The sequence below is a fragment of the Solea solea genome, chromosome 3 (assembly GCF_958295425.1).
Source record: "Solea solea chromosome 3, fSolSol10.1, whole genome shotgun sequence".
In the NCBI taxonomy this organism is placed as follows: Eukaryota; Metazoa; Chordata; class Actinopteri; order Pleuronectiformes; family Soleidae; genus Solea; species Solea solea.
The window spans coordinates 9937300-9958845 of NC_081136.1; the positions used below are offsets into that span (position 1 = coordinate 9937300).

The 21546-nt window shown below is 41.0% G+C and overlaps 1 protein-coding gene across 4 annotated transcripts in view; it reads left to right on the forward strand.

The window, feature by feature from the left end:
- The window catches only part of kdm6ba (lysine (K)-specific demethylase 6B, a), an 86013-nt gene that overhangs the window by 15159 nt on the left and 49308 nt on the right, over positions 1-21546 (forward strand). For all 4 annotated transcript variants that reach the window (XM_058623740.1, XM_058623734.1, XM_058623739.1 and 1 more), the window contains exon 4: positions 15127-15185. The gene's annotated coding sequence lies outside the window, so the exon portion shown is untranslated. The remainder of the gene's footprint in view (positions 1-15126; positions 15186-21546) is intronic.

A 21546-nucleotide genomic window follows, 5' to 3' on the forward strand; every position in this document is an offset into this window, starting at 1 on the left:
TCTCATCCTCTCTTTGTTCAGACCTCTCTCTCTCTCTCTCTCTCCCTCTCTCTCTCTCTCTCTCTCTCTCTCTCTCTCTCACTCACTCTCTCACTCCCATGGGACACATTTTTGTCCTTCTGCTGTCATTTGTTGCTTTTTTTTCTCCGAGTGTGTGTAATGGATCTATTGTGCTGACAGGGGAATCACTGCAGCGAGGCTTTGTACTTATGAATCAAACTCCTCTAATAGAGCACGGCTGCCTTTCAGATGACATAACACACACACACACACACACCATGACCATCCCATAGCCCCCAATCATTCATTCATAATAATCTTCACAATGAGTTATTCAGAATGAGTGATAGAGGGAGAAGAGGGGTGAGTAAAAATTTAGGAGAGCGGGTGATAGAAGGCATTGCTCACTCCCCTGAAAACAAAGCAATTAACAGGCATTATTAGTGTGTGTGTGTGTGTGTGTGTGTGTGTGTTTGTTTGTGTGTACACGTGTACGTGCGTGTGTAAAAGATGAGATCAAAAGCAGGAGCCCCAGCTGGCTCTCAGCTCTCCCACTGGCTTCATTTGGATTATCACCATGGTCCTCTATTGATACTGTGTATATGTGTGAAAGAGTGAGTTTATGTGTGTGTTTATATATGTGTGCGTTGAGTCTATGCAAAAGGTATTCTCATTTAAATGTAAAAAATGACCAGGACTCACAGCTGCTTTGGTAAAACAGAGTGCTGTCAAGAAAACACATACAGAGATGCACATTTTCCACCTCTTCATGATGGAAAATACTGCACTGCACACGTGCATGGGCAAACACTCAGAAAGTTTGTGCAGTCAGTGGGACTTAGTGGAGGAGAAGCAAGCAGTCGGCAATTGTGTGGGAGTATAAAAATAGCAATAACACACACACTTGAGCTGCAGCTCAGAAATAGAAAAAGACAAAAACATCTGAATGACTGAGCCCAGTCTCTTTCCCTTTCTGGCTTTTTCCTTCACTTTCTGTGCGTGTTTTACACTCAGACCGAGGAGAGGAATGAACAAAGACAAGACAGAGAAGTGTAAAGTGAGTGTTGATGATGATGGCAACACCAGGTTTTCAGTGATCTTCAAGGGTTAAAAGTTAGACAGCTGCAGAAAATATGAAAGGTTGAATAGGAAGGAAAACCTGAGAGTGAAAGCCTGAGTACGAGGAAAGAACAGGTGTCATGGTGAATAACAGAACATACTGGTGGGGTGCTGCCAATATGTATCTGTTTACACAGGGAAAAAAAGGTTGTTTTCACCACCTCTGCCCTGTGTGTGTGTGTGTGTGTGTTTTCCATGCAGCACAGTGGCAGTACTGTCCTGCATGGAGAAGGTGGAAGAGGTGGAAGAGCAATGAAGAGGTAGAAATGATGTCAAAGATTAGGAGAGAGTGCAAGAGAAAGATGAAAGCAAAGAAATGGTTGTGCAGTTGAAGATAATGTTGCATTGAAAAGAGAAGAGAGGGAACGTAAGGAAGAGGCAGAACGAGGAGAGGTATGAAGATTTATTTTCTTATGCTGTTCTTTTACCAGCACATTCTTTACCTCAGCCCTATCTCTTACCTTGTCTTGCGCTCTAGCTGTCTTTCTGTCACAAAGTTATATTTATCCCTGATATTTTTGTTCAGAATTATGGTAAATGGACTGCATTTTTTTGTACGTAGCTCTTTTCTCGTCTTAATGATCACTCAAAGCACTTTATACTACATTTCACTTTTATCAATTTATGCACACATTCACTCATTTCTTCTATATTTATCACACTGTTACTCATTATCTTTTCCAGCCATCAGTGGCTATTTGACATTCGATGTTGTAAGTATTAAATGCATGTCTTAAAAGCCTCATACCCCCTTTTTGCGTTGTGCTGTGGTTGAAGCACCAACCATCACTGCACTGTTCAAAAAAGCCACCAAAACACAGTGTCACATTCTGTTTTATTATCACAAACTGCATGGGTGTCACTCAGCATAGTGTGTGTGTGTGTGTACACGCACACTAGTTTTTGTTTTTGTTAGGCTAACATTTGAATTGAAGTTAGGTTTAGGTTAGGATTGGGCATTACCTGGCTATGGTTAAGGTGAGGTGAGGCATAATGCTTTGTTTAAGCCTGTCCAAATGAATGGAAGTCAATGCAGTGCCCACGCGCGAATGCTGCCCAAACGTGTGTGTGTGTTTAACTTTTTCTCATACCAAGATGAGAAACAGGAAATCAGAACATGTTTCTCATTAAGTCAGCTTGCTTTGCATTGCTTGTAATCACACATTTAAATACTGTGACAGTGAGTTTGTAGGTCAGACTGAAATGCATCTTCTTCTTTAATACTACTTAAAGGAAGTGGCCAGGCATTGGTATTAGTCCACTCCACACTTAGGAAACAACTTTCCATTTTGTCTTTGGGTTAGTTGAGGTTATGTACATGTAGAAAGCCAGTATCTTCACTTCTGGCGGTGTGTTTCAATCTATAGTGCATAACTTTTAAATATAAACAAATGTTCAAATACGTTCACACAAAGCTGATCAACTGCATATGACTCTCTGATTTGTCACTATGACAGTGCTTAGATCTTTATGTTGAATTGTGACATTCCTGCACTGCAGTGATTTAGTTTTAAGTCATTAGTTTAAAGTCAAGACAGACGGAGGCAGCAGCAACATTTTGCGAGTAAAGCAAGACAGTAGGTTGGAGGACAAAAATAAGGTCAAATATTTGCTTGACAGATAGTCATAGTATGAGAAATCCAGCTTTTGCAGCAGATCTCCCTCTGTCTCTTTCTAAACAAATATATTTTTTAATCCCTGTCTCTTTTTTCTCTATCCTTTGGATTTGACCCCTTGGCCAGTGACCTCATCAATAAGGGGCTCATTTGGGGGAAGGGCAAGGTCAGCTGTGCATGTGTGTGTGGTGTGTTTGTGTGTGTGCATGACCCTGATGGGGCCCCAACAGCATAGTTTGATTAAGGGGGGGCAAACAGGGAGGGGTCACATGGGCCCCCCATCTTCCGCCATCTTAGGTTTCTATCTATTGACTGTTGTGGCTGCCCCATATCTCACATCTCTTGTGTGCACGCGTTCTCCTCATAGCAATCTTGCAGGTGGACGAGACAATCACTCATTCTCATATTTCTCGATAGAAGTCTCAGCCTGTCTGTGTCTTCTATCTCTCCCATTCATTTACTTCATCCTCCTCATCCTCTCTCTGCTCCCTCATCCGTTCATTCAGCCCAACCCTCCCTGCCTCCCTCTCTTCCTTCAGTCAGGTGAGGGGGACGTGAGAGGAGGAAGAGGTGGAGGTGTATTAGCCTCACTGTCTGGAGCCAGTGGTAACCTTATATCTCAACACACAGAGACAGAGAGGAAGGGTTTGGTAGAAACTTGATCTTTAGTGATTGTACATTCAACACAGAGGTCATTTTTGTAGACACTGGATATGAGTGAGTGCACACACACATTCTCCACCCTCTGCCAAAACCCTCTAATCCTAACCCATATGTACATTCAACAGTACACTTTTCAAATGTGTACTGTTGAATGAACCCTCCTATCACTGATGTAATTTCAAAGCGTCTCCATGGCGATCATCCTCTTCCATCCTCTGGAAACAGGCTCTGAGGTTTGTGACTGATTGGCTTGTCCAGGCAGCTGGAAAATGGAGTCTAGTCAGCTCCATGCTCTCAGGATCTTACATGCTCTAACACACACACACACACAAATGTGTGTACAATAATGTATGTACAATACATGTACTACACATAGAAAAAGGAGCTGGAAAGAGAGAGAAGGAAGCAGTATAAAGAGAAATTGATTAATCTGGGATGGAAACAAGTGAATAAAAAAGTGGAGGACAGTTTTCAGTTTTAGAAACAAGATCTCCGTTTTGCAATATGCTGTTCTGGCTGTATAGAATTATGAACTATTGCATGTTGTCAAATGAAATGTTAAATCTTTTCAGAGTGGCCTAAATGAATTAAACCATTATTTGTCTGATTCTGGATTCTTTTTATGGTGTCTAGTTAGAAAAGTGATTTAATTCAAGGTTTCAATAGAAACGGGGAAGGGAAAGAGAGAGAGAGAGAGAGAGGCATATTAGACATTCATGGAGGATGAAATAAAGATAAAAAAATACAGGAAGGAGAACAAAATGCATTATACTGCTTTGAGAATCTACAAAAGAGTCACAAACTGGTTATAAGAGAGATTTAATTGGGTTTTATAGCAAGCGAGTGATGGTGTAACTGGGTTCATTAGTGAGTGGCTCTGGCTGAAAGATTGTTTCTTTTTTCTTTTTTATGCATTTCACTGAAGTCTGATCTTTTTAGGGCCTCTCATACAACTGCACAGTTGATGCCAGTCTGATTTTTTTTTGCTGAGATTAATTCAATGACTTTTGGCTTTCATGTTTCCATTTTCTCAAAGTTGGACCAGCTTGTCCAGCTTGAGTCTTATTTCAGTATACTATAGTCCTGAAATGATTTGGTAATTATTTAGTCAGTTGAAAACCTTTGTAATATGAAACTAATGATTTGAAACTAAGTTGTCAAACATTTGCTGGTTCCATCTTTTCTTGGTTTGAATAGCCTCTTATCAAATAATGTTAATATGTGTCACATGGAAGGTGTGATGTATGCATATATACTGTACATACATATATGTATATGTATGAGGATTTATTAGGATTATATCAAGATTTTGGTCATTAGTGATATCATGAAGCACTATTCAGATTTTTTCTGTCTGTTTTTTTTAAATGTGTGTTGCATCATGCATCTCATGTGCTTATGCGTGGGAGATACATTTAAAAAAATGATGCTGTTCCACTTAGAGTGGATGATGCTAACACACAATTAAAATGTAGTAATGCCAAATTAACATGGGACATGCAATGCTGGATCCAAATATAATCATTTATATTCGGACATTTAAAATTTACTTTTTTTGAATGTTTGAATTTTCTTAAAGGTCCTTGGCAGAAATAGAAAATAAAATAATTATATTCATGTAGAAGCTAAAAGGGTAAAAAAAAGTAAGTGTACATTCACCAGATGTGTGAAATTTAGTTTTTCATTACCCTAGAATGAGCCTTTTATACAGTATTTCATCTCAGCCAAGTCGGCTCTACAGAGGCCGCCATTTTGGACCACCATGTTTTTACAACATCTTCTGTGTTGCAAACTAGAGAATACATAGCTTCTCCAACACACTTGGGGAAGCTATGTGCAACATGAAACTTCATGAACACATGTTAATTTTACACACTGTACCTTTTTAATACGTGCCTAAGAGAGTTCTGTGTGCTTAAGTGCTGTCGAGCCCCAATGTCCAACTATTTGTTTGTGTCTGTGAAGTCAGCTTCTCCAGCTCGGGTCAGACTCAAACAGGTTTGTAGCCTCACCTCACACTGCCAGGTTGAGCGTGTCCTCACCAGGCTGAGGGACCAGATGTGTCAAGTGGTTGAGCTGGGGACACAATGTGCCCCCCGGGGCCTGTTGAAGTGCCTTGGGAGGAGGGCAAGCCTTTGAATTTATCCGCCCACCCCCCCATTCAACTCCCTGTCCCTCAAGTCGGGGCTTTTCCTGGGCAGCGTGGCACAGTGTGTGGCCTGGCCCCAAGCCAGAGCAGCCAGTCTGCCTGCCTCTGCCAGCCTCCCTCTCCTGAAACCAAAGACAAAGCTGGGTCACAGCCAGACTCTTCACACTCTGTTTATCTCTCCATCGTTCTGGCCGTCCTCTCTCTAGACTCCCTCTCTTTTTTTCTGATTTTGTTTCTTCATCACTTTGTTTGTCATTTCCTTGTTTACACTTTTCTTGTCTCTTCTTGGTCTTGTTTATCCGAAATATCTCACTCTGTATGAACTGCTTCTAAATTCTTGTCATTGTCTTCAATTGTCTTTCCATTTCACATTCACCCACAAACAGTTGTTGTTCTTCAACTAAACCCCACTTCAAGACATTAATATTTAAGTCAACACAGATAAATCTCAAAAACACATTGGCATCACCATCTCACTCTCAGTTATTTCACATCGGTTTAGGCAAGATTGAAACTGGAGTTTGGGAGCTATAGAATTTTTTTCTTAATTGCTTTTAGAGCTTTGAATGGGCTATTTCTTGTAGTGCGTTAATGACACGCTGATGGTTCCAGATGTTGATTTTACCAAGGGAGGAATAGCTCTGTTGTGTTCAGTGATTACATTTTTTTTATGGTGGAAGTGTATTTGTTTTCCTGATATCTGGAGTGTTATTTTTGTTTGTGTGACCACACGGACTGTATGTTCTGCCTACGCATGCACCCTGTAGCACAACCCTTTCCAGGCCACTTGGTGGGGCTTTCTTGTGATTTTCTCAAGAGACAGTAAAGTAACCATGGAAACTTGCTTCAGGTTTGTGTGAGGAGGTCCGCCAGCACCTTCACATGTACCCTTCTCTCTCAGACAATACAAGGAAATACAAATGGGAGAAAATTACTGGTGAGAATTTGCTGCTACAGGAATGGAATGTGAGATTGACTATGCATGTGTGGAATGCTAGATTATATGTAATCTGGCTGATTAGTTTTAATCAGATTTTAATCACACACTTTAAAATTCATGTTTATTTAGACAATACATTTTGGAAGTTCATTCACACAAAATGGAGAAACAAAGGAAGTCAATGAAACATTAAAATGTCAATGTGTTTTTTCTGGTGTACATTTGTTAATTGAATATGTCAAGAGTTATATTCTACATAGTCACTGTAGTGGTGTTCTGGAATGAAGCCATATAGATTTTTACCTCATGCAATTAAGAAATCCTTGCATACTTTTTGAATCTACAGAATAATTATCTAGAATTCAAACTACTGCCACAGTTCATTCTCTTATACTCTGCTGCTGAACCTCCTGTCCCACTGTACATTCACACGGTCCCCCACATACAGATGTACTATCAGTTTTCCCATATAAACATACATATAGCCCAACTCAATACATCCCCTTCCCACACCCACACATAAACATCCCCCTCCCTCTGTGGTGTGTGTGTTACAGTGTGTCTGTCATCCTGTCGCTGTGTGTGGGCTGGTGTGTAGGCTCCACATCAAACCAGCTGCCTAACCAATAAAGGCTAGTGGTAGCCACCATGGCGTACACCAGCTAGCATGTATCACTCAGTGAGTGTGTGTGTGTGTGCGTGCTCCATGCTACATCCACAACAACCACCCACAGTGCTTCAACTCACAACTCTGACTTTATGAAGAGATGGGTGTTTCTTTTCAATATCTCATCACCCCCTTTTTTCAACTTTCAATTGTTTGCACTCCATTTGACTTTCTCCAACTTCCTCTTTCATCAATACTCAATCAATTTTCTGTCATCTTCCCTAACTTTTTGCTTTCCCACCACTTTTTTTTAGATATTGCTCCCTCTGTCAATACATATGACTCTCATCTCACATGAGAGACACACACACACACACAGGTTTGCACAGCTACTTCATCTGGACAGCCTAAACCAGGGGTATCACTCATTTTAGTTAATTGGCTGGAGCAGTGAAATAATAGCATAATAACCTACAAACAACAAGGACTCCAAAATGTTCCCTTTGTTTTACATTTAATGACATATCTTTTTGCAAAACATATTATGAACAACCTAAAATTTCTTGAGAAAAATAACAATATTCAACAATATTATGGCTAAGTTTACCATTTACATGTGTGCATCACAACTTACAGTTCACAGTGGATCTACAAACCACAAACACGCTCACATGATTAAATTCTACTGGACTGGTTCTAAACAAAGCATTATCCCTAACCTTAACCATAACCAGTCAATGTCTGACCCTAGAATTAAAAGAAGAATTTGCATCATTACAGGCCTCCGTTGATTTCTGTTGAGGCCAATATCATGTGTCATCAGATTCAAAAGTTTGTCACTTTCTTATTTGCGATCACTTTTTTATCCCATTCAGGTCAGGTTTTTTTTGTCAAAGCAAACTAAGGCAGCTCTGGTTTAGGATCAGTTTTTTTAAGCTGCTCATCAGCAGAAAGAGAGATTGACTACGGGGCAGATAACGGTCTCTCTCTCTCATTCACTTTTTTCATGTTTCTCACTCAAGGGCATGCTGACCGGTTGTGGACTGATGTATGTTTGAGTGCGTGTGTGTGTGTGTGTGTGTGCGCACAGACTATTGTAGACAGAAGGGTGTGCGTTTACAGGGAAAGTAATCTTTTTAATTCTATGCAGTGTTTGAAGTATTTCCTTGGTCGGCTCCAAACTTTAAGATCAAAAGCTCAGGTCACCCACTCCCCCTTCATCTCTGTGTCCTTCTCCTCCCATGAGCCCCCTCCTCTTTCTGTCTTTTCTTGTGATCTGGCAAGACTTGCACAGGAGTCTCCTGCAGATAAAGTGAGGGCAAGTAAGATTAGACATACTGACGCCTTTATACACACACTCTCTCTCTCTCTCACGCAAGCACACACACACTCTCGCATATCACAGAGCAAAAATGCAGCACTTGCAAGTAATAGTGCAATGCATTAACAAACAATTAATGTATGCATCAAAATCAATGTGTATGGGAGCAGCTGCTCGAGTTGTTTCATCATCTCTTTGTAACCATGTTTGACACAGCATGCTATTTTTACCACACAGTCAGACCCACAATCCACTAGATGACTCACAAGTCACTATAAGCCAAACACACACACATCCCTAGGATTTCCACTGAGATGCACGTGGTGATGAAACTCTCACACTTGTCCATTGCCCAAGTAACAAAGACCTGTTTTTCTCCGTTGCTATGGTATCTGTATGCCTGTGTGTGTGCGCGTGTGCATGCGTGCATTGGTGTGTTTGTGTGTCACATGCCTCTCAGGCAGACGCTGAACAGCTGCATGTGGTTTTTATTTAAGTATCTGACAGTGACTGGCCCCTCTCTCCTGTCTGCACTCATGGGTGAGCCCTCATCTTCATTTGCCAGCTATCAAAGCACTGACCAAATAAAACATGTGTGTGTGCACTCACAAGCGCACGCACACACACACACACACATACACACTCATGCCACATTCACTGTGCATACTACTTCTTTTGTATTTTGCTCTAAGAGGAGCCAGATGTGAAGTAACACATGCACATGCTTATGTTCCCCAAACTGGTGTGTGTCTGTGTGTGTGTGTCTGTGTTTTTAACATATGTGTATGTGTGTGTCCCCTTGTGTTTGCAATTTTCCTTTGTTCATGGGTGTTTCTGTAACTGTACACACGTCTGTGTGGTCATGCATTACATCTGCATACTGTACATGATCATAACCAAAGTCATAAGTGTGTGTGTGCATGTGCGTACATGCACTATGTCTCCTGGTTACGGAGCTCTATTTGTCTAAACCTCCTGTCTTTTCTCTCTCTCTCTCTCTCTCTGTGCTGACTCAGCTGATCCAGTGCATTTTAGGTGTGTGTGTGTGTGTGTGTGTGCGTGTGTGCGCGTGCGCTGCAGCTCCAGCAGTGTTTAATGGGGTCTGTGTGCTTTCTGGGCTCCCAATTCATGGCGTAGTCAGCCAACAAGTCTCTAAACACAGTGTGTGTGTGTTGTGATGATGGCGTCCACGAGTCATTATATTATATGTGTTGGCAGAGATATTCGAAAATGTATTTACTATATACAGTATATAGTCATTCCATAGGTTGCCTGAAAAGATGTGTGTGTGTGTGTGTGTGTGTGTGTGTGTGTGTTCGCACATGTGTGCATTAAAGTGTTGACCTTGTCTCTCATTGCCATTTCCCAGAAGGTTGATGAATAAATAAAGGCGTGACGCCTCCTCAGCCAGCCCCAGTCTGCTGCTAGCAAGACAGAATGACACTGACACACATATGCGCATGTGCACGCACATCTCTCTTCCACTTTGTTTCTATGGCTGTATTTGTTCAGTGGTATAATGTTGTTTGTTCCTTGATACCCTCACCCAGAATGCCGCCTCTCTGTTCCTCTGCATTTACATGCATTTCTAGATCAACCGAAATTTTAACAACTCAGAAAAACACTACTTACATCTTACCCTGAGGATGACTTTGCACTGCCGCATGCATGTACATGCACACGGCTCCGTTCATACTTAAACAAGGGTGTTCATACATCTACCATTTTACAGATGTGTGCTCAATCTCACATTCCATTCCAGAAAATTGCTCTCATTTTATGTCCTTGTATTTTTGAGCGCTGCCCGAGTTGTACATGTTTGGGTACTGGCAAATGTCCTCATATAAGCTCAAGTGAGTTTCCGTGGTTACCGTCTTTTTCATTGTGTCTTTTGACCAAAAAAGAGCGTGCAATTAACTAGAGTGGAAAGTGTTGTGCTACAGGGAGCCAGCGCAGCCAGAGCTCATGGCCCATGCCGAATCAAACTGGAGGTTGTGTAGGCAGTCGTCTGTATCGGCTTCATGCGGGCCAACGCGGAAATGATTGGATGAAAATGTACGTTAGGTAGACCCTCCCAGACCTCTGTGCACACACAGAGGTGGAAAGTATGACCCAGGCCTTCACCGCCATAAAGATGACTTGAATGCAAGGAGAAGCCCTTTAGAACAAATGACAAACACACACACTTTCCTCCACCCTCACTGTGTGCAACACAAGAGTGAGGTGGGAGTAGTTTGAAGATAAATTGCCAGACCACTGCTGAGGTCATGAGTGTCAGAGGTCCGTGAGGTTAAAGTTCAGGCCGGTCTCTGCACGTGCCCAAAGCAGGTGTCCTAGCAACCAGGCAGAGGGAGGAGTTTACTCATGCACAGTGGCAGAAATACATGCAAACAGTCAGAGTCAAACATCCAGATTCTCTCACACACACTAATTTAGAATCTCGCATTCAACACATGCCTCACCACATTGAACACAGTTGTGGGATTTTCCTTCTTGGTCTGATTTAGTGCTTTTGCGTCATTTGGTCATCTCCACCCTTTGAAATTCATTCCATCCTTTAATTAGTACAACAAAAGGCCTCATTTGCAGAACGACATCACCCACTGTATATTCATCCAGTCTCATGACATGCAATATTACTGTATGTGACAACTAACTGAAAAGCAAGAGTACTTTATTTAAATTAGAATGTGTTTCTTTTTATAACTGAGTAATGCATTATAATAACTTCCCACAGTGTTAATATACTGAACAGATGGTGTTTAAGTTGTCCTTGTACAATTACCTCCATAAATTATTTAACTTTGAGCATCAGTTTACCTGCAATTTGTGATGGGAAATTTGGTTTGGTCATTTATTTTTGGACTCTAGTTTTGCCTGCATTGTTTACTTGTCACAGACTTTTAACTCATAATGACTTGTCTTGAAAATGTCTTGAAATTGAGTGAGATGTGTATTCAGCATATTCAGAACCTCAAGTATACATTTTTAATAACATTTTCGTCACTTAACAGTTTTTTCATCTTAGTATTTGAATGTACATTTCCATTGACACTTTATTTTACTTTTTTAAAACATACTATTGCTAAATTTTACTACACATAGTTCATAACAAATGGGCAAGTTAGATGTGGGCTTGCAGGTTTCAGTCATAATAATTGTCTCGACCAAAATGGACTTGTCCTTTTTGAGGTCAAGGTTGCTTACAACATAGACACAGCTATATTTTTTAGATGTAAAAGTCACACTGGCAGTTTAACTACACAGAATCTGGTTACAACAAACAATGCAACCTTGAGTGTGATTTAAAAAAAGGCAGCTCCTCAAATAATGTTACACATGAGAGAGTGATTATCCGCATGTTCTGTTCTATGAAGACATGACTGACTTAACGTAATTTCTTATGTGAGATTAAATACATTTACTCACATTAAACAATTAAATATCACAAATGAGCAGATGTAGAACTGTGCAGTGCACTGTCTCTCCCATCTTTTTGTGATTGATTAGATGAGCAGTAGAAAGTGGATGCAGTTAATCCCTTAGTCCAGTTCCCCATACAGTGTACACTTTAAGTGTGAGTTATGTTAAGAAAGACCTCCTGACAACAGGGGATGAAGGACACAGCAAAGTATTGCAGACAAAGAGAGGAAAGGCAACAGAGACGAGAGCATATGGTTTGAGGGGAAAGAGGAGGGAGAACAAGAGAGAGAGAGAGAGAGAGAGAGAGAACTAATTAAAGAAAATAGAGTTTTACTTGGGTGTTGATTCCATGAGGAGTTGAGGTCCCAGGTTTGTAAGATGAGGGGAACCATAGGAAATGAGGTAAGGGGAAGGAAACTAGGTCTTGATGCACCATATGTTCCCTATATCCCCCTCTTCTCTCTTACTCTTCCATTCCCTTTCATTTCAGGGTTTTCACTGATTTATTGCCAGAACCCATTGCTTTTATTCCTCATCATTCTATATTTCTTCAAGCATATTTACCAGCTGCTGCTGTGTACTGTAGGTTAAGTGAGGTGACAGTAGAAGCGGTAGGACAGTTGCGATAATAGCAAAAATGAAATACCGTGGTATGAATGAAACTATCACAGAGAAGACAAGGCACTGCACTATCACACATGATGTAACTTCATATTAAGGATTGTGATAATATCACATACCTTAGTATTAAGCCACTTTAATTTATCTCAGAGAATATTCCTTTAGTGTGCCTTAGTGTACAGTGATTTGGATACAGTGATTGTGTAGCTGCTTGCATATGATGTGCATTACGGGAGTCTTAATAGCTTAAGTAGTGTGAGGGATTTATTGTTGCTTTTACGTTTGTAGTTTAAATTTTATTATTCACCTTGTACATTCTGTTTGTTTTTTAATCTTGATAAATGCTTGTGAATTTCTTTTAGTGTATTGGGTCTGACTGCAGTTTTGCAGTACAACACATTTGGTTGCGCAAGTACAATAGAAGTGTCTCTTTGCAAGGTTGCAGTTTATCGTACAGATTTGTGGGTACAGTTGTCTTTATGCTAGTGTTTCATTCCTTCAGCACAGTACAGAAACAGGCCACGAGTTTAAAATGACATGCCATCTAAAAATAGATGCCAAACTCACTCACCCTTGCCTCAACATAGCACCCCACCCCCACCCCCTTCCATCACTGAATGCTCCACCTCGTCATGAAATGCAAACTACTCCCACTCATTCCACTCAGTGGAATGAGCCAACTCCCCTGTAAATTAAAGAGAGGGGGGGCTAGTCATGCCAAAAAAGGCATGTACCAAACAGGAGTGGAGCAGCTTACAACTGAAAGTAAGATGGTTACCATCTAGGTGACCAAAGGGAAGCTGCTGCTTCTGTGTCACCAGGTTGGAGTGCCTCAAGGCTCCATCCCGGGGCCCCTCTTTGGTCTGTCTTTTTTTCCTCTTGCTCTCTGTTGTGACTGTTTTCTTGTCTGCATGTGTGCCCATGTATGGGCCCTCAGGCTGTTGTCAAGCAGATCATGGGAGTTGCTGCAGTTGGCTCAGCTGTCTGTGTCTACCTACATACTTCCTAAAAAAGGTGAAAGAAAAGAATTGAAGAAAAAGAGGCAGCAGGCGATTGGAGTAGGAGGTTTACAACAGAGAGATAGAGTGAGCACATTCCTGGATGTGCACAAAACATGTCCACAGGGGGAACTGCAAGCCCAGCAAGATTCATAGACTCCCAGCATTTCAAAATAAGATTCCCCTCCTCTCCCCCTCCCCTTACTTGTTCTCCTCTTTCCCCTCCTCCCCTTCTCCTTGGCCCTGGAGTGGTTTAAGCAAAGGGATAATCTGTGGAAGAATTCCAAAAGGCAGGAATCCAGGGATTATCCAAAGAGAAAAATAGCAGATGATGGAATATATCAAGTATTACCTGAAATTATTGCTTGCGTTTTGTGCCTCGAGGTTTGAATTTGTGACAGAAAAGGCGATTTATAGTAAATTGATGAGATGATACACTACCAGCCAAAATAGTTGTGTGTTACACTGTGACCACCACTAAGCTTCGACTGTGGCAGTAACTTCCAGACACACAGACAGTTTGTAGAAAGGAAATATTCAGGCTTTTTCTCAACATTTGTTCAGATTGAAGCATCCATTGATAAACAAGTACATTCTGTCATATATTTGTTCGTGTCATTTTTAACATGTTTTCAATATATATTATTGAAATGTATGTGTGAGTGCGTGTGAAAATGTATACTTAAAGCACACCTGATTCTGGTTAAACAGGACCCAAAGAAATAGAGTATGCCTCTCGTAAGAATGCAGCTGTACTAGCTTTTATCAGCATTACATTTTAGTCGAGGTCATCTGGTTTCCAATTTAAAAGTGTTTTAGAAATGTAACTTGTCAGCCAGTAAAATCATGTTTTACAATGGCAGCCAATTTCATCTCATCTAGGTCAGTCAAAAAATGCTGGTGCATTTTTACTTAACCTTCTTATAATAACAAATCAGGTGGTATTCTGAATGTGACCATGATTACAATAATACAAGTTGGTAGCAGGATGGTTTGAGGATTGAGGGGAATGATGTTACACTATACGTGTATGGCGGTGTTATTGTAAACAAGCTGCATGTTTAGGGCTTAGCTCCCTCTGTCCTATTTAACTGCTCGATAAACAGGCTTTAGCTTCAAGTACGATGATGTCTGATATTGCACCTTCTTACATCATGCTGGTATCTTGTTTACGTAGTTTGTCTCTCTGTGTAGTATTTGTGCGTGTCCATCAGTATTTCCCTGTGTGAGTGTGTGAGCGTTATGTCTAGTTTTGGATATCAGAGTTATGTAATGACATGGTGCCTATCTTGTTTGGCAGCTGAAATCTCTTACATAGTTGAGGTTGTTCAGTACATTGGGTTCTGTTTATATTAGAGTTTGTATGTGTATCTTTTAAAAATGTGCCTGTACATATTCTGCTATGTTGTCTACAGGCTACACAATAATGAAGCCTCCCTTTCTACTCCATACAATATAATACTCTTCAACAAATTGTTAGAGGGAAAATAGGCATCCTTTATTTACATCAAGTAATCACATTACTTTAATTGTTCTTGCTTGTGTTGTGTGCATATTTGAAGTAATTTTGCTTCACAATTAGCCATTATGCCATTATGGCCATATGCATACAGGTGATTGTTAGTCTATGTGTATTATTTCTTATTTTTGTGGTATGCTTGCTTTTCAGTTACAGACAACTCTTGGCCCACCCAGTCCATGCACATTGCGAGTGGACAGTAGTGGCAGGTAAGAAGAACAAGTGTGTTTGTGTGTGTCTGTATTCCTTGCCTAATAGATTATCGATGCACTACTGAGTTGGTTGGCTGCAGCAGACAGTGGAAATGGGCTAGGATTCCCTTGAGGAAACAAGATATCTCAAACGCGCACACAGCTAACTCACACATACTGTAGCTACATATATAGGCATAATGAGTTAGAAAACAGCTCCCATGCGCATGACTTTAAAGCATATCTTAAACACACACACACACACTTGTGCACTATTGGACACACTGCACACCTGCTGGGTCTTTAGAGGAAGCTGTGCTCCATTATGCCTGTATGTGAAGATGAAAGGAGGAGAAGTGGAGAGCAGAGATGGACGGGGGGTAGAGGAGGAGACCATGAGAAGGAAGCAGAGGAGGAGACTGGCAGGGAGGTGGTGGACAAAGAGAGAGCAGATGAGGAGGAAGAGGAGGAGCAGGTAACAGGAGTGATGGCCAGCTCTTTATGCCCCCCCCTCCCTTCTTCTCACTCACTCTCCTTTGAGAGAGGATGGGTGGAGATATCACATTGTAATGAAAGCCAAACAGACGGATAGATACAAACAGTGCACATACAGTACGTGCACAATGGCAGTCACACATGGCTGCACATACACTCTTTTGCTCCACTAGACAGATGCAGTGGTTTACATCTCTTGTTGCCCTCTCTCCCAACTCCCAACTCCCAACTCGTATTTGCATCTGACACCACCACCAGTGTGTGTCTGTTTTGTGTGTAGCAGTCATGATCTAGTCAGGTCTGACAGGTCTTACAATCTTGCACCGACAGACAATGTAACAAATCTTAAAAGAGACCAGGCTGTTGAGGTTTTTTTTTCTGGCGATATGGACAGACAAACATAGGGAGAGTTAGAGGAAAAGGCTTTAGGCAGATGATGAATCAGATGAACAGAGGTAAGAAAGAAATTAGGCGGGGTAAAGGAAAAGGAGGATGAGAGGGAGGAGAAAAAGAAGGCATCAAACTTGTGAGCCCTGGGGTTTTGCAGAGGGAGTTGAGGCCAATAGAGGCATGGTGATGAATTCAAATCTCACAGTGCCAATGAGTTCACCAGTGCTCTGTGCTGAATCCATCCCCCATCACTCAACATATACGCTGCTGCTTTGAAGTGGTGAAATTTATGTCATGTGATGTTGATTTTTAAAGCTACTTCAGGGACCGCTGTGTGTAGGCAACTTCAAATGACACAGAAAAGGCAACAGCTTGACATTTAAGAAGTTCTCCACCTTGACATTTTGCCGAAACCAGCAAACAGCAAACCAGACATCCACCGGTTTGTACCAACAGATTACAAAGACATCAGATAGACTGAGACAAAAATAATACTGAGCAAGACAGCAACAGTAAAACTCAACTGCACAGTTGCGTGCTTTAGCAGTTAATTACTCAGCCTGTTAAGGATACTAAAAGCTGAATAGGAATCTCAAAATTAAAAACTTCTATTTCAGTAGCTCTTGCGGTGTGGCATAGTCTGGAAAGTTTGTCGTCACCTCCCACTTTTAACAAGCGTGACCAATGGACATAGATAATAATGCCTCTGTACATGAATTGTCTAGATCTACAACCAGTCAGACCAATGATCTGGATGACGTATGCAGAGCACAATGACTATCTAGTAATGGCGTCTAACACCTTTTGCCAGGGGGAGCTCTGTTGAGCAAGTTGCTTAAAATGGAAGCAACAGCTGAATTGAAAGTCAGCTGCTCTTCGATGGCCACCATGTTGGACGTATACAAAAGCCCACCCCTGGCGCTCCAGTAGTTTGTGATTGGTTCCCTCCTTTAAGAAATTCTGATGTTTCCCAACAGGGCGTCCTTCCCAGATGTGTCCGCAGAGCTAAATCAAATCACTGGCAGATGTCTGATTGAAGGTATACATTCACTAGTAGTTTGATCCCCAATTGCATTATGGTGGAGTTTTTGTTCATCTTGTGATGTTCAGTGAAGCTCATTTTCAGTTAAACTATCATGTTTACATATTTAAAGTCGAGTTTTAGTCAGACTAACACAAGTCACAACTCTTTTTATTGAAGGTCTAGTCTAAGTTGGGGATTTTTCAACAGAAAGTAAATTCGTATTTAAAATTTTGTGTTTCGGTCAACTTTGCTTAACTCCGAGTCAAAGCATTTTGTTGTTTTATGCTGTCTAAAGGCCACCTTAGTTTCTCACATGCACTTTGGTGGGAGAGTGTGAAGCAAAAGAAAATTTTTTGATTGCTGTATGCAACTTCCTAGATGCCACTAAATTATATTAGTGATTTATATGTAATCACTTTACCAAAGTGATTACATTTTGGTAAAGTGGGCTGGACTGCAGTATAAGCAGGTTACCTGATTAGCTTCAAGTTAGAATTAAGACAGGAAACAGGGAAACTTCGCAGAGACTTCAGGAATTTACTGCCCAACAGCCCAGATGTTCCAATACATTATCAAATAGTGCCATCTTAATGATTTGTATAGATAAACTTCTCTCTCTCTCTCTCTCTCCCTCCCTTTCTCCCCGCCCTTCTTTCAACAGCAGCAGTAGGAGAGTTTTGATATTTGAAGGAGGGAGAGAAATAAGGAGGTGGGGGGCTGGACGAGACAAAACCAGTGTTAATTGAACAGCTGTACCTCGTTAAACATTAATTGATAATTAATCAGCTCACACAGCCTCTCACCCCCCTTGAGTTGAATATCTTGAATATATCTTTTAAGAGAATGAGGGAGAGCGAGGGGAGAGTAAACTAAATTATTCACAGTGTCACAAGGGAAGCTTGTTCGATCGCAGCCTCCTGCTCCCTCTCTCACTTTTCTCTCTCTCTCCCCATCTTTTCACTGTTTCTCTCCCTCTCTGTGCTCCATTCAGCCCATTAATCTAGTTTTCTGCCTTTATCTCCGCTTCCTTCCCCTCATCCATCTGAGTTCATCCAAAGATGGAGAGTAAGGCAGTGAAAAAGAGAGATGTTACAACAAGGAGGAAGTGCCAGGGGAAAAATAGGTGATGGAGGATGAGGAAGAGAAAGAAGAGACCCTGTATCTTCTGTATATGAAGATAATCATGTAGAACAGGAATATTAGTGAGCAGAATGTGTGACTATATCTTCACTTTCAATCAGCGTACTTAAAAACTGTTAATACTGAGAGTACTAGCTCACAGGGACACATGAGATGTTGATTTTCTTTATTGACTTTGGTGCAGGGAGTGAGTGGTTTGCAAACTTTATTTTCCAGCTAGAAACCCCTGTCTAAAAGCAAGACATTTGGCAAACACATGCTTTCAAAGATAGAAGTCGAAAGGAAATAATTGATTGGAATGGGGGGGGGGATTATGTGATACACTTTCAGGCTGTCTTTTTTTTAATATGACATCATGAGTAGAAGTAGAAGGATAACCATGATACAAGCACTTTGGTTAAAGCTGTGTTCTCAAATTTGTTATTGTTTCTGTTCTATGTTTATCCAGCAAGTGTGGATGTACTGAGAGCATGCCACTGTAGTTTATATCCAGCATATGTGGCCACAGGCACTCTCTGTTCTGTAATATTTGTGTGTGTGTGTGCATGCATGTGTGTGTACACTGTTTGCAGTAAACCCCATCTTACCTGCAGTTCATTTGTGTTTGGCAGCTACCCGGTGGTTGTCACTGTTATATAACAGTACAGATTACAGCAACTAGTATAACCTGCCATGCACTCACTGACACACTTTCTTTGTCTCCCACTTTCCCTCAATCTGTCACTATCTTATCAGCCCTGTCCACACAATTAAACACTCGCTTTAATGCTTTGTTTCCTCTCTCTTTTTTCTTTGTCCGCTGTTGCTTTCTCTTGCTCTACTCTCTTTATCTGTGTCACTTTGGCTACATCTCAGAATTCCCAGCTATTACTCACCCTCTCAGTGTTTCTACCTATTTTTCTTCTCTTTATCACTGTACTCTCCATCAGTCACATTATGCCCTCATCTAAGTCTCTCTTTCCCCTTTCTTTCTCTCTGTCTGGGCTCCAACTCAAATATTACAAATGCTATTGCCTACTGGCTATGGCCCAAATCAGCAAGGCAATAAATCAATACAGTGAAAGAATTATGTAATTTACCACCATATTGACTTGCCTTATTTTCTTCTCCTCCTCCTCCCCGGGTGGTTACCTTTCTCTGTTATCAACTCGCCTTGTTTTACTTTTCTGCACTGGCATTTTAGCCCTATTTAACAAGATAAATTGTCAGAGACTTATTTACAGCCTTGGCCTTAGGGTTAGTTTTGCTTTGAAGACATGATATATACACTGGCATACAAGTTGATTCAGAGTCAGTGATCTTTCTTAAGCCTCTTTCACACTTAAATTAGTGGGTGGACCCCAGATTTTTTAAAACTGAGAGAAGTTTTAACTGTTTATCTGTTGTCCATGGGCAGGTAGAAAGACGTTGAATAAAAACAATAAGAAGAACATGTCACAGCACACAAACATACACAACAAATCTAAAACATACTCAACAACAATAACAACATTAAAACACAACAAGGACTACACAAATTCACAACATAATTAGGATTATGTGTTTACATATGGAATTGCACTTATGACTCTGTGAACCAGTAACCAAGAAAGCCCTTCTCTCATCTCGATACATATATGTACAGTATATATATATAAGTTCACATATTCTTCTATGGAAGAAAACATTTTGAGAGTCTTAAATGAAGTAATCCTTTTTCTGAGGACAAATAGTTTGAGCAACTGGCACATACTCATCTGCTGATCTTATGGAAAGTCTTCAGTTTTACCTCCAGTGCTTCTCTCCCAGTATTCTGTTACCTTGCAGTTCTGTTCCTGCAGTGAGGAACTATGTCTCCTCATGCCCTGGCTTCTTTACAGAGAGGGGGTGGAGGGGATGGAGCAGTCTATAGGAGTCACTGAGTGCAGGGATAGTGCCTATATTTTCTCCAGCCTATGCCCTGGTCAGAGAGTGCAGCCGCTCTATGTTGTATTTTCCATACCGTCACCCTCACCCGCCCTCTCCCTCTCCTTCCCCGCTTTCCGACTGTACTTTTTCTCTCTTCTGGAATTCCATCTTCCTGCATGTGGCTGACACTCAAGAAGGCATGCCATTATGTGTGTGTGTGTGTGTGTGTGTGTGTGCGTGCGTGCGCGCATGTGTATGTGTGTAACCTCTTCTTGTTCCACTGTCCTATTCGTAAGCTCAGTAGATGTCAAAGTTACTGTGCCCACTCCACTGTACATTCAGTACATTTTGTCCTGAAATATTCAGTGAGGTAGAGACAAAAGACTGTTTTGAAACATTATAGGTTAGTTGTTCATTAGTCATACTCCCTGAGTTCCTAAAAACCCTTTTCACATTGGACAAAGACCCACCAACCCTCTTTCACATCTGGCTTTTGTCTGCAGTGGGAAAGGGTGCAATTGGCATTTATTGTTAAGTCAAATGATGTTGTAGTAGTCAGGGGTATTTATCAGCTCAAGTCCCAATCAGCAGGGATGGACATGCTTATTTTGCCCCTTTCCAGTGCAATGCTGTGACACCCATCAAAATTGTGGATGTTGGCACATACTTAGAAAGAAACTTTTTTTAAAACGGTCTGGAACCATGTGCATTGGAATTTTTTATTTTTTTTTTGACCAGTGGGAATGAAGTAATAGACTGGTTCAACTGTGCAAACATTCTTGCAGTAGTTGCACAGAAATATTTTCATTGTACACATTTTACTTCAAAGCAAAATCATTAAGATAATCTTTGTAAAAAAAAGTTTTACCAGAATTAACCAGAACTGACTTTACAAAGAGGAAACATCAGTAATCATTTAATCTAATCTAATTGATTTAATTTGCAACATGAATTTGATGTAGAAAATCCAGTCAGATCTAATCAAAACACTGACAAAAGTCACTAGATGAACTAACAGAGTTAAAAACTCTTGCAGTCGTCATCTTGCATTGGATATTGGGCGTGGTACGATTGTTCTCATCATGCCACATGTTAGCAGGTTTTCATGCTAAAGCCCTTATCACATCTGTTGGCGTGAAGATATTGGTGTAATAAAATCACATCTGCACAGCAACAACACATGCTGTAGAGTTTAATAACCCTGATCGAAGGTTATCTGCATCTGTATTGATTTTCTCTTTTAATCATCAGTGTGTGCCCATTGTAGGTCAAAGCATGTTTCCATCATGCTTACATCACTCTAATGAAGAAAGAGATATCGAGGTAGAGAGTGAACACAGGCTCCTTCTGCTCTCCAATCCCATCTGTTTGACACACAGAGGGAGGGAGGGAGGAGAGAGGGAGGAGTGGTAGACGAATGAAAACGAGGCCAGATCAGGCTGA